This window comes from Ostrinia nubilalis, chromosome 10 (assembly GCF_963855985.1).
Source record: "Ostrinia nubilalis chromosome 10, ilOstNubi1.1, whole genome shotgun sequence".
In the NCBI taxonomy this organism is placed as follows: domain Eukaryota; kingdom Metazoa; phylum Arthropoda; class Insecta; order Lepidoptera; family Crambidae; genus Ostrinia; species Ostrinia nubilalis.
The window spans coordinates 9,749,787-9,763,493 of NC_087097.1; the positions used below are offsets into that span (position 1 = coordinate 9,749,787).

The 13,707-nt window shown below is 34.8% G+C and overlaps 1 protein-coding gene across 4 annotated transcripts in view; it reads right to left on the minus strand.

Annotated features, from left to right (window-relative positions):
* Positions 1-13,707, minus strand: part of LOC135075180 (uncharacterized) — an 80,957-nt gene that overhangs the window by 8,272 nt on the left and 58,978 nt on the right. Inside the window, exon 1 of one of the 4 annotated variants that reach the window (XM_063969544.1) lies at positions 7,063-7,265. The exons of the other annotated variants lie outside the window; for them this stretch is intronic. The gene's annotated coding sequence lies outside the window, so the exon portion shown is untranslated. Of the gene's footprint in view, positions 1-7,062; positions 7,266-13,707 lie in introns of those variants that run through there. 4 annotated transcript variants of the gene reach the window in all.

Here is a 13,707-nt window from a genome sequence, read left to right on the forward strand (position 1 = left end):
AACAAGATCGCTTTCTCTTTCTTAACTTGAACATGGCGCATGGCGTCTTGATTGTTTGCATAAATAATTGAAAATATAAATACTAAATAATTTTGCATAATCACATGTGGTAAGAGATCCCTTGTATTTTGTTTACTTTAGAGTCATAATTGGTACACTTTCGAAACACACACGATGGCATTTTTTATTTATTTTGGTAAGAACACAGGAACTTACGGTGTGGTACGCACGCGATTGCGCACGACGCAGGCCACACGAAGACTAAACACAAGACGTCCCAATTGGGACGTATTTGAGTATTCACAGCGCGAGCGCTTATAACATATCTGCTTTTGTTTTTATATAATATCATTGATTCCAACAATATTCTTTCAATTATTTCAAAATAACGGTATTAACACACTTTTCCTCTGAATATTATCAACAGACACGCATCGATGCACGATATTTTTTAATCTGTGTCAAAACAAAATTCATGCGGATGTGATGTGTCTGGATGCGCCGCGGGGAAATATAGAATAAATATGCAAATACGAATACGTTTCCGGTTTTTATATTTAGAAAAATTAGGTTAATTACTTTTCCTTGGAAGACTTGAATCGTCTATAGTCTATGGGTGGTGCGGGTAAAGATATTTCTGGTGCAAGTGACAATGTTCGCCAAAGTGTGTCCACGGCCGGCGGTGACCGCGAAGTTCACTGAACCATCAACTCGGGAAAAGTCGACTATTTTCAAGCTCACGAATCGTTTTTGGCTCAATATTTCAATAACAAATCGTAAATTCCAATACTGTTTGTTTTAATGCGCCGCTTATGTGTTTTTCTTTTAGATACGGTTTTTTTACAGCGTTGAAATGCTTAAGTTTTGAATAGTAAAACGTGTCACTGCACTGGGGCAAAATATGTTTTACTTGGCTTGTAGGTATGTAGTGTAGTGTAGGCCACAAATATGAAAACTAGAATGCTAACTAGAGAATATAAATAGTTATAGCTATTAGCATTTTGTAAGCATTTTAACTGTTCTTAGTAAGTGCATCATTTTAAGTCAGTTGTTGTCTAAGACTAAGAAAAGCTTTTTTTACGTAATCATTTGATTCATTGTGAATTTATGAGACTCGGTTCTGTTTCTTAAAAAAAACGAATCATTTAATGCTGCTATTGCTGTATCGATTGAAAGCCAACGCAATTTGGCTACGTGTAGATGTTTACGTACATTTTGATTATCGTGCTTATATTCACGGTCTCAATATAGAGCGCTCACAATGTCTTAGTAACTATGTATAAAACAATAATAGAATAGTTTTACTGTATACAAAACCGTGAAAAATACAATAAGAATAAAATAAAATAAATAATAAACTTCAATATTATTTTTCTAATCGCTCTACATTTTCGTATCCACCTATCTTTTTGGAAAAAAATCACCTATGCGAAAACTAATCGACTGATTTTTCTCTGAATCCTACTGCAACCTATTGAATTAAGGAAGCGTTATAAATCAAAAAGCATCATTCTACACGCATCATGCCACGGGAAAAGCTAGTCAATTATAAAATCTCACGAGTCTGTGCAAGGGAGGATGCGGGCTTCCTGTTATTGTCTATTAGAAATGAATTCTAACTAGCTTTGCAATACTTATCAAACTGCAACTCGGTTAATGCATCTGGTTGCATCCTACAGTATCTTTTGTCAAGTCAGATGGTGCCTTACCTGTAACAAAACAAAAGAAAGATTATTAATCGTGTCGTAACGATTGCATGTATCGTGCAGAGAGAAAACAATGAGAAGATGTAAAGGGCAATGTGTGTTTACGCACCGTTCCCGCGCACAATGGCTGGCGGCAAATTGCAAGGGATTGTGGAGCCGGCGCGCGCGCACTGTGCGTGAACAAGTACCGCTGTCATTCACAAATGAAAGCTCGACATTTACATCAAATGCACTGATATAAACCGTTAATTAACACAACTGAAAGCAGTTTATTACGCCGAATAAGTAGGACATACGTGTAAAGATGTTTTAATCAAAAATATTTCGACACCGCATTCGATATGTAAACACGCAAGCCGTCAAAAAGTTATTCACTTTTACTTTGACTCAAACAGTTCCTAATATTCCGGCAGTTAGTACGCCTACTCTATCCATTTAATTAAATTTTCTGAAGCTGCTAGCCGATCGCACGTTCATGGTTTGGATTTAATCGACTCAGACAGCATTGGACTTTGGTGATTATGTAGAATTTTCCACTCTACACAAATTATAAAGATAAGTAGGCAAAGGTAAACTATACGGTAAAGTATCATTATTGCATTTAGTAGTAGCAGTGAATTGTTATAATTAAGAAACAAATGCAAACTTGTATTTGCCAATTATTCTTGTTTTAAATTATTTTTAAAGCCTCTAACGGTCAGTGTTATCGGCGATCTCCAATGAAAGTACGCATGACGTTTTATATGGCGCGTGCTCGTTATTTTATAGAGATTATGGCTGGTATACTACCACTAAGTGTTGCAAGAAGGCCGAGGTGGTCACGAATCACGACCTAATATAATATGCGGGCATTTTCTTATTGTTTTCTTCTATGACTCATGAATATGACTGTACCAGGTTGTTGAGCTATACAACAAATTAATAGCTTGTTAAAATATTGCTCTTCAATCACAAGGACAAGTGAATGGGATGTTAAAAATAAGTATAACAAGTAGGTTTTTGTCTTGCTCCGAAACCGAGGGTGATTAAGAGACAAAACAGACTAAAATGAATTCATAATTTGACTTACAATGGTTAAGCACTGCCTAAAAATAGTAAACCAATTGAAATATAACAACTCCATGATGGCTTCGAATTGTTAGCTTACATCGTACAAAATATTATTTTTGTACGTAAAAAATTAGATATTACTTATTTTATTATTTTCACCTGCTTGACTCGGTTGGAGTTTCAGAAGGTTCTAGCTATTATTTCGATATTTATTCAGCGTGTCAACTTCAAGTAACCTTCTTGTTCACACATGTTCATAAAGAACATCTGAATCTACAATATGTTGTGAATGAAAAGCTATGAAGGAAATTATTATTGACTCAATTGTTTGATGCGACTCGTTTCGCGACATCGATTAAAGTTAATAGTCGAATTGTAACTGGTATCAGAAGTATGTCTAGGTTGCATCCGTGACTCGGATGACTTGATGGCTCGCAACCTTGCGAAACCTGCAATTTTATCCCAATGAAAATGAGAATATAAAGCTTAACGCACTATCTATAATATTGAATGAAGAATGAGCAAAATTTTTTTTTCTTTTGTGGACTCAAATCGCAATGTAAATTGTTACCAGACATTGTCTACAACCAATAAGGAACTTATTTACACGGAAGGTCATTAACATTTTATCTGTGACTGAACAAATTTTTCAAGGCATTCATACTGGACAACAAATAAATGATTATTGAATAAATAACAAATGCTTTGCGTATGTACTAAGTACAGAAGCTAAAGGACGCAAGAGATGCGTGTAACGCCTACTAAACGTGCTTCGCTATGTAAATGTTGCTTGAAATAAGTAAGAATGATGAACATAATTAACATTCAAACACGTAAATGCAAAGCCGAGGATACACATCTGCTTTATAATTCAAAGTCACGTCCATCAGCTTGCAGAATAAATATACATAGTGCCTTCGTGTACCCAAATATATCAATAAAATATTTCAGTAACAATAGCATAAAATGCTATGTAACGTAACTGGTAATGCGTTACAATAATAATATAAATGCACAGGCAATGCACTTCTGAAATGCAACGCGATACGACTCAAGTTTTAATATAGGTACACGTGTACTGTAGTAGAACTGTATAGAAGGTAAATACATATTGTTAGCATTTACCTTATACTCGCAATTACAACAAAACATATTATATCAGTTGGAAAATGAACCAAGTAGTAATATTCTAGATTCTATTGGTAAACTCTACAAGATCTCGCAGATATGAAAGCTTACTTTTTCAGGAATAAATGAATGTGTAGAAGGTTACTGCGTTCATCTGCTACAGTGATGATAATACAAATATGTATATTAAGAAATATTAGGTTACGAGAGCAGAACTAAAATTAATCGCTACCTTGGGAACGCTGACTTTGAGGTTAGTGAATGTTTTTTCTACAGAAACTAAAGCAAACTGGCCGTAACTAAAATCTCGATTCAAACTCAAGTATATTTTCAAGTACTTTAGTATAAGTCTATTCTTAAATGTACCCAAATATCTACACTTGTAAGTTTAATTCAGATCCAAGTTTATAATAACTGTTACACTGTTCGTAAAAAAATACTCATGACAAGAACGCACTATACTTTCGGCTTCTGCCAGGAATATCAATGGCGCCATATACATAATGACGACCATATCGAGGCCTCACTTTCCCTTGCGAGTAGAGCAAGTAAGGGCATCGAAGATACCACCAGAATAAAGTACCTACCTACCTATTTATTATACTGACAGCAGCACAAAATTGCCTACGCGTTTGGTATGTTTCTGACGTCAAATTGCAATAGTTCGATAAGGTTTACTTTGTTAAATATAATGTTAAAGTAATGCGTAACATTTAACTTATCACGGATAGAACTCTACACTGATTCGTTCTAGTATTGTTGTATGATTACAGCGTTATCAAAGACGTCACGTAGGTGAACATTGTTTTGAAGTGTTACATTATAATTACTGCATTCGTTAAGCCATGGAGTGAGTCATCATGAAGTCATGGTCCTCAGTCTAGCAAAGCAAATATTAATAACCTTTTAAGATATAAAATTAGATTCACAACGTTTTAAAGCAAGTGGCTTAGATAAATTGCTCTTGGATGGTGTAACCGACGTCGATTTCAGATAAAATATAAGCGTATAAAATTAGTAGTGGTTTTTGTGATACAATGAGTCACATTGCGAGCAAAAACTGGCGAATCGTTACAATGAGAATGACCGGTAAAGGTGCTAAGTCCGCGGTCTTATATCGAGATGTTCGTTTTTTATGTCGAGTCAATAATAACTTAATAATTGCGATAGAAAAATGTGCTCGGTCAGTAGAAGAGGGTTATAGTCCAAAGTTTAGGTAAATGTTTTTAATATTAAGTGAAGATGTTTGCCAAACATAACAATTTAACAAAAGTAGGTAAGTAATACGAGCATGTGCTTGCATTGCGTGAAACAGACGAAACGGACACCGCATCCGGCGGGCTGCGCGGCGCTCAAGGCGAACTTTCCATCGGGGGCCGCGTGCGAGCCGCCTACCGGGCCGGACAATGTCGTCATTTTGCTAGTAAAACGCTAAATTTGTTTAATTTTGAGTGGTTAACAATATTGCCAAAAGTTTCTTCCATCCGGCTTAAATGTGTGCTGATAACGGGATAGTATGGAAAAGAAAAATTAAAGAAAGCCAATTGAAAATAGCTAACAAATTAAATGTCTTCAAATTGGGCTTCAATCCTCTACAATGTGAAAATATGTAACAAAATAATACCATAGTAGAATTTTATTGTACACAGTATTACATTAGAGCTATACTTAATGATTCAACCGAATGCCTAAATGATAGAAAAACAAACACTCTTGTTTCACTGAAAGCGTTGCCAAATCCCTGAAAAATACGTTTGTTTACTGAAACATAAGAAAAGCGTGCGAGTACTACTAAAAGCGTAGCAGGAAAATTATAGTTATCATGGGAAATTACCCTTGTATCCAACAATGGTATCTTAGTCTTATCCTCGCATCTCATAGATAAACACCAAAGCGATTTTCATGCTGGTTAAAGGTATATATCGTTATTACATTTCCTTATTATTGCGTAGTGACACTTGAAGATTACATGGCCAGTTTGATTTACATAGTTATGATTGTAAATAAGATTAATTTTGGTCAAGTCTTTTCCTTCAAGTCTGTTTAATGTCATGAATTAGTTTTCTATAAACCGACTTGTTAGTTAACAATGTAATAAATGAAGTAAATGATATGAAATATGAACAAAGACATAGTAATTGTTGAATGAACAGGTTTTGTAATACTTGAAATGACCTTAGCTGCAGTTGTGAATGAAGCCAACCTACGGTTACGTGTAAGTTGATGCGTTCATAATATGTTTTTGCTTGCAGTTTCCTCAGACCTCTATTCTATATTATATAGTATAGATAGTTATTATTTGGGGAAGTCTAGACAGCGAAATATAATGACTAAGGATGAGGATATTGTTTGTTAAAAAAACAATCATCACGAGAATAGTGCACGGCTATACGTTTTTCTCAAAACTGGCCCAAGACGAACAACATTATGATTGTGAATCATGTCAATCGTCAAGATTTCCCCAAGGTGACTCATGCAGTTATTTTCGCTTTCTTCGGGAATCATGTTTGTCTGTAATTTTATCTCGTATCTTTTATTTGCATAATTCAAATGTTGCTTGCTAAACAAGTTGCATGTGCATAATTTTAAAAATAACTACGTATAGATGTAGAGTATTTCTAATAAATAATTTATTATTCATACTTCAAGATCAGATTAAAACCAGTAAGTTGGAGAAGATTTGTATTTTTTACTCTAATTCGATTTGATATTATGCATGCCTCTGCCTCTATGTCTATAGCTTGGAGCGAGTTTTTTTATTTGTGTTATTATTAGTTCCATAAGCCGGCAAGGTTACATTATACAGACAAATACCTACTTATAATGGCCGGTCAAGTTGCCCGTCGTCACACATTTACGTATTTGGTGATCTCAAAAATGTCTTCCGCATTTAACTTAAAAAGTTATGGACCGGCAGTACTTAACGATACAAATACAGCATTATTAATAAAAAAAACAACCAATTTAGGTATTAAATTAATTTCATTTTGTTTCCTTATGTTGATAACTGATATATTGATTCGTTATGAAATTCAGGACAGTATTATTTTCATTATACTGAAAGACTTTCTTATAAAAGAAACTTTTTAACTTAGTTCAGAGTAACAGTACGAGTAATTATTAAAATATACCTAAGATAGTAATTTGAATTGCCGTTATACTTTAAAAAGAGACCCACCTGTGGTTATGTTAAATCCGTTAAAAGTCAAACACCGCACTGAATGCACAATTGCAACACTTTCACACTATCCGGCACAAAGTTAAGCGCGTGATATCAGGCACTTCAGTTATTGTCTGTTATCAATTAATTGTTCTGATAAGGCTTTGGAGCGACCAGCTGCTATGGCGTAAAGCGTACGTGTGGAGGCGTGGGGCGTATAGCGGGCACTTTTATGAGAACCTCCGCGACACACCGCTTCGTGACGTATACTGTGAGCCGCGAGTGCCGTGACCACGACCCAAACTCGGGCTACTCGGAAACCAGACGTCATATTACGTCACACTCTCTCAATATTTTGTAATACTTTTCCCGATGGTGACGTCATGATGCGTGGGACGTTGGAGACACTGTTTAATTAGAAGCCGTATCAGTTGTTGTGACGTGCTGTTCCGATTCGATTTTCGAGTCCCGAAATAACGATTTCTTTCGAATATGTAATATTAATGGTTTGACATTTCGTTTTAACCCTAAAAAACTTTAAAAAATCACCCTATACAGATAATAGCCACCCTTTGAATGGGTTTTATTAATAACCATTTGTTTATTGGAGACTACTGCCCGTTTTTACCATCAATCCCTAATTTTTAAGTGACCCTTACGGTAACACAACAGGAATTTTGTTTTCATAAGGGTCACTTAAAAATTACGGATTGATGGTGAAAACAGGCATACGACTTTTTGGAGTTACTTTTAGTTAGAACGATAATAGAATGCCTTTTAATATTACCACACACAGCCATTATTAAAAAGTTCTAAGCTCTTTCCAAAGGCGCTTTTTTATGATTGATGATCGTGTGTTTCCCCAGTCAATAATTGAATCGTTCTCCATGTCTGATGTCACGTAGTTGCCACGGTAAAGTTAATCATATAAGAATTTTCTATAATAATCACTTTTCATAACAGGGCGCTATTAAGATAATGAAAGGCTGCAGTCAGTGGCATTGCAAATATACGGATAATTGGCGGATTCACTTGAAAATATTTATCACATGGATATACCTACCGTGGATTGCTCTCTTTGTTGGTTCGAGAAAGATTATCCCGCATCCAAATTCAAATGGTTTATTGCATAAGTCAGATTACAAATAGTGGCGCAATAATAAAGATAGGTATATACCTGACGATAGCATAGCAAAGCATCAAAGAGCGAGTTAGATTAACTCTAAAATTGTTTGTTAGTCTTAATTAAACAATAAGTATACAACAGTCATTGTTATTCCATTATATTATACCTACTTATTCTTTATAAGACAAAAAATCCTACAGAACCATATTAATATTCATGGGATAAAAGTATCAACACTACGAGAGAAAAGTCTGAAAGGAGAGAGCAGTTTAATAAGAATGAAAATCTTAATACGAGAAAAAGGAAAATATCTCAAGCATTAACTCTAGCCAGCAATTAAATAATTTTCAATATGGGAACGATTTTGAAAGTGTTTCGAGAATTAATTTCCATTTCTATTTCTACCGATCAATAAATATGAAAGTAAGAAAGCAATCAATCCAATTAAAAGCCTGCTTCGGACGATTAGCGTGAATATTAAACTACAATGATACGAATGTTATATGTAGCCCCATAGACTGAAAGTATACTAAATGGACAGGTTGTTTAGATGAAAATCGTGTCACAGTGCAGGCGTGTGCCGGTTACCTAAAATAATTTCAAGTCACGTAAGTAAACAAAATGCACGTAAAATAATAAAAAAGTTTTATAGGTGTCGTGAAACGATATGAGTGTTAGTATGTCGACGACAATCTTCGCGGGCTACGCGGAACATCCCCTATTCAACATATTTCTAAATAAGTGTCACAAACATTACCTAGGTAGGTAGTTTCACGTCGAATGGATGGATACGGTGACACATGAAAAATATTTTAATGAGCAATATTTTAGTTCACGGCCTGTCTAGTAGCACATAGAAGTCTGTGCTGCCCGTTCTATTAATATAATGGCAGCTCTGTGAATCTGCAGTTGGATAAATTAAACGTTAATTGTCGCCTACCTTTTGACTGCAGGAAGGATGAAAATAGCTTTGAAAATGTATTAAGTATTAACGCAATTACCACACCTTGTGTGCAGGATCTATTCCTGTCCAGTGTTAATGACTTCACGGATACGTCAGTTGACATTTAGGTCATTCTATTATGGTCTTGTGAGTGTGACGACGTGATTTTGTATTGTGAATGCTGGATATGAACCGCGAAGAGCTAAGCAAATATTTGGTTGTTCGAGTACTTCGCATTAGTCCGCTAATGGCGAAAGATGCAAACATCACGATTCGCCCGATAAAGATGGATAACATATTTGGAAATGTACTTAGACAGTGTATTTTATTTTTATAATCATTAACAACCAGATAGTATGTTTATGGACTCTTTTCTTAATGATAAGTCATAAAAAAATCTTCAGACATTTATTTATAGGAAAAGTAATTTCGTTATCTAGGTACATAATATCCTTTATAACTCACTAACAATGTCATAACGTACATTTATCATGCATTAAATCTACGCACAAGTTGGTAACAGATTTTATCGTGGAAAATTATTCTAGTAACATCAGTAGGTACACCGTTCCAAATCGGCCTGATATCATTTAAAACACATTAAGAACTCAAGTTGAAGTCTCGAGCCGCTGTGATAAGAATTAATAGGTGCTTGACATGTTCCTACTCCGATGTTACTAACAGCGAGTTAGTAAAGACATCAAGTTTCAATTATTATCATGATGTAACATTATTATAGACAAAGTACTATCATTCTAAAAAGATTTAATTTTAGGTTACATTTTCTTTTCAGGATCAAAACGAATTTGGAAAACAGTTTTCCATAGAATTGCCGTATCATTTGTAGTATAAAAGAACCTATTTCAGAACCGACATTTGTCAGTCGAATAGAAAGCATTATTCAGAGCATGTAAAGAAGTTGACCCGGTGACCTTATTATCCGCGACATGAAAAATAGGAAGGGTTTAATCTTCATAATAATACGAATAAATCACATAGACTTCATGTAGGGCAATTGAAAGAAAATCTGTTGAGTATTTGATACGACAAATAGTTTTCCTTGAAGATGATTGGAATAAGTTTTTGACCTCTACCAAATAAGTATTAAAAATAAAATGTGCTCATTAAAATAACAGAAGTCAATAACTTTTATTCTTTTCTAATCTAGATCATAAGTACACATCTAACTAGATAAGAAATAATAAAGGTCGCCCTGAAAAGGATTGAAACCCGTTTTTGGTAGAGCCAAATACCATAATAATTGTGGCTCATTAACAGAAGACAATAACTTTCATGAACTCATTTCCTATTTTATAAGTTGACGTAAAGACAGTGAACTGTATTGCCCCCTAAATTACAACTATCCCATTAGTGGCCCAGATAAAAATCCGTGGCAAAAGTCAAACAGCCTCTATGTAGAGCAAGCTGGAAGTTAATTAAGAACGTGTGTGTCGCGACCAAATTAAAGTAAAAATTAAGGTGAAATCCGTAGATTGTCATTTGTTTCGTTACTACGCTAAATTCGAATACATGCTGAGATTGCTTAGAAACAAGTAGGTCTTCGAATTGGCTCCAATTTGCTGTAATTAATGTCCAATCATTTTAATTATATTTCCGATGAATGAAAGTAAAAAGTTAAACTCATCTATTGAGTTGTTTTAAAATTATTTTGACTTCAAAATTAAATTCTTCTACCTACTTTCGGAACATAAGCTTGAGTTAAAGCTTGCACTAAAATGATAGTCTTACAATATTACGAAACGTGTCTATTATCTCGTCCAAACTTGAATCGATTAACGTCAAATGTTAAAAGGGACCACTTCCCTAAACTGATGATAAGGACGCAAGAAAGCAACACCGTCGTCAATTCAAAAAGGTCAAGTTTTGTGATGTCTTTCACCCGAGTATTTTGGACACGCTTCGGGGCAATCGATAGCTTCCCATCGAATATTTATGGTCAAAGTGGAGTAATTCGTTTCTCAATTATTCAGGCGGTATTCAGTCAGAGTAACATTTGCATGTCACGCTGACAAATGTGCCTTATCCTATTTCCATTTGGAAAATTTTCCACTAAACCTGACCTAACGTAACTAATAAATATTCAGAGGCCTTGCACTTGCCATAGTTATCATTATGGCATCTATCCGATGTTTAAAATAACGTAAATAACAAATACCAGAACGTGAATGATGCGTTTTATGTATTGCTAACTATAAAATAAATTCCCATGGCCCTGATATTTGCTTGCAAAGTATGTACCGCTAGGTATAGCTTAGAATTGACGTAGCTACTAAAGAAATGCTTTATCATCAGTTTAAATTGATGAGAATAAAAATATTGAAGTAAATTGATGCTAATTAGGTAGTTGATACGATACACTTTTTTAATTGTCAATACGCGGTTCAGTCTTTTTCCATAGTCATAGGAACCTTTAATAAGTTAACAGCACAGATAATATAATACTAGTTAACAGTATGCCAACACTATTAGACTTTGTTTAAAGTAACTGAAAAAATGTATTTTGTAGTTAAATTTTCAAACTTTTCAGGATCAAACAAAACGCAGCATCTTAGGAGAAGCTGTGTTCTTCTGCTATGTCAGTATTATAGGTTAAATATGGCCTTTGTGGACGTCATTTGGATGGAACGAACGAATGTCAACTAACCAATTTTGTGCGTGAAAAGCAATAGGTAGGAATATCATGTTCATCAAGATACAATCGTTATAATAAAATTGGCAGCTATGCGATGCGAGGGTTAACAAATTTGTTTGTGTAACAATTTGTGGTAGGCGGACACACGCGAGGAATGTATGGAATATCAGTTATATTAGTTGGACTTAGTTCGAAATGACCGCCAGACTGACACGCAAACAGTGCAATTGAAATCTGATTCTTATCAAATAAATATTCACGCTATACCTAACTACTGAAAACATATTTTTTGCAAATAAGGTGTGTAACAGACATGCAAGGTTAAATTTAAAAAATGCCTAACTCTCTACGTGGTTACTTCTCGCAGAAATGAGGTGATACTTAATAGTAAAAGTGGACAGAAAGTGTACCTATAGGTATTTGATGTATAAGACATCGTGGTGTAAAGTAGGTCAAACAAATAATCTACCTAAATATTTTTAAAATCAACAATAATTATCCACGTTGTAATTAAAGAAAATGATCGTTATTAGCTTACATTGTCTTACTGTCTGAAAAGTTCAAACGGGAAAAGTTAAAAGTGTCATGGAAATTGTGTGGAAATGTTGAAACGGGTGCAAATCATAAATGCTACTAAAATATGTGGGCCGTTCGGTGCATTGATGCCGCTAGTTTCCGTTGGCTAGGTGAAACAGTTACGAGATGAATGAAGAGCTGAAAGCTATTTCATATTCGAATATGAACACTATGTCCTCGAAATAAGACAGCACAGCTTGAGCGGCAGTTCGGATTTGACGACCGGCCCAAATTGTTTCGAATAAAGTGCGAGTAAACACCATAAAACGTCTATTGCGGCTGTATGAAAGCAGTCCAGCTGTATCTAGTTGTCCTGAATACTAGGCATGGTTTAATTATCTACATATTAATTTCTAGTAAGGTGCGATGATATTTTTGTTTTTTATGGAAACTTTCACTTTCAGAAACAAGGCACTTGTGTATGTTTGTAGTTGTATGTTAGTCACTTTATGACATTCAAAACAAAACACTGTTACTGTGATGAAACTGACGTTGAATGCGAGTGTTATTCAAACGAAATAAAAAGTTCTGATCAAATAAAAAATGCACTTTTGTTGCTGTGTACTGACCCACATAGGTGGAAAACCAATAGAAGCTTATTAGGGTGAATCCTATGCGTCCGGCCTCGGCGTGCTTCGCCAAAGGGCGCAGGACCGAAGGCCCAATGCTAATCGACCACAATGACTGGTCACGCGAAACGTTTATTTTTAACTGCCACTGGCTTGCTGGTTGATATAAATCGTTTTTACCGTAAACGAGATTCATTTGTTTTGTTCACCATACAATTATAGCACAAAAAACCACGCGCCTAGTATTACTTTTTGCACTTTCTCTATCATAACTATCCAGTCAATTACTGTTTTTATTTTTTTGTTTGCATAAAAATTTAAAAAAAGCAGTATTCATTTATTGTTTGGAAACACAACAGTATCTATAAAATTGATAATGAAGAATAAAAACAGACGACGATAAAAAAGTTAAAAAAAATTTACTCAGTAGGAATATGAATGATATTATATTCCGAATAATAATTTTTATGTAACAAAGCACCTAACGGCATTACTACCTTCGAATACATGGTCTCCTGCATATAAATTAGGCACTTACCAGGTTTCTATTTCAAACAGAACATTAGCGGCTTAAAGCGTTATCACGTTGCTTAGCCGTGGCTGAATTAAAGAGAAACTACTAGAGAAACTACCGAAAAAGGTCTGCTTTGCCGTGGATAATTATTTAACCACGACAAAAGTTATTGAAATATTATGAAACAACCTCCTTGCTGTCCTCATATAACGTACATGGAATAGATGATGCTGACGATGTAATATCACATAATAAAACTTTTTTCTTTATCCAATATGTATA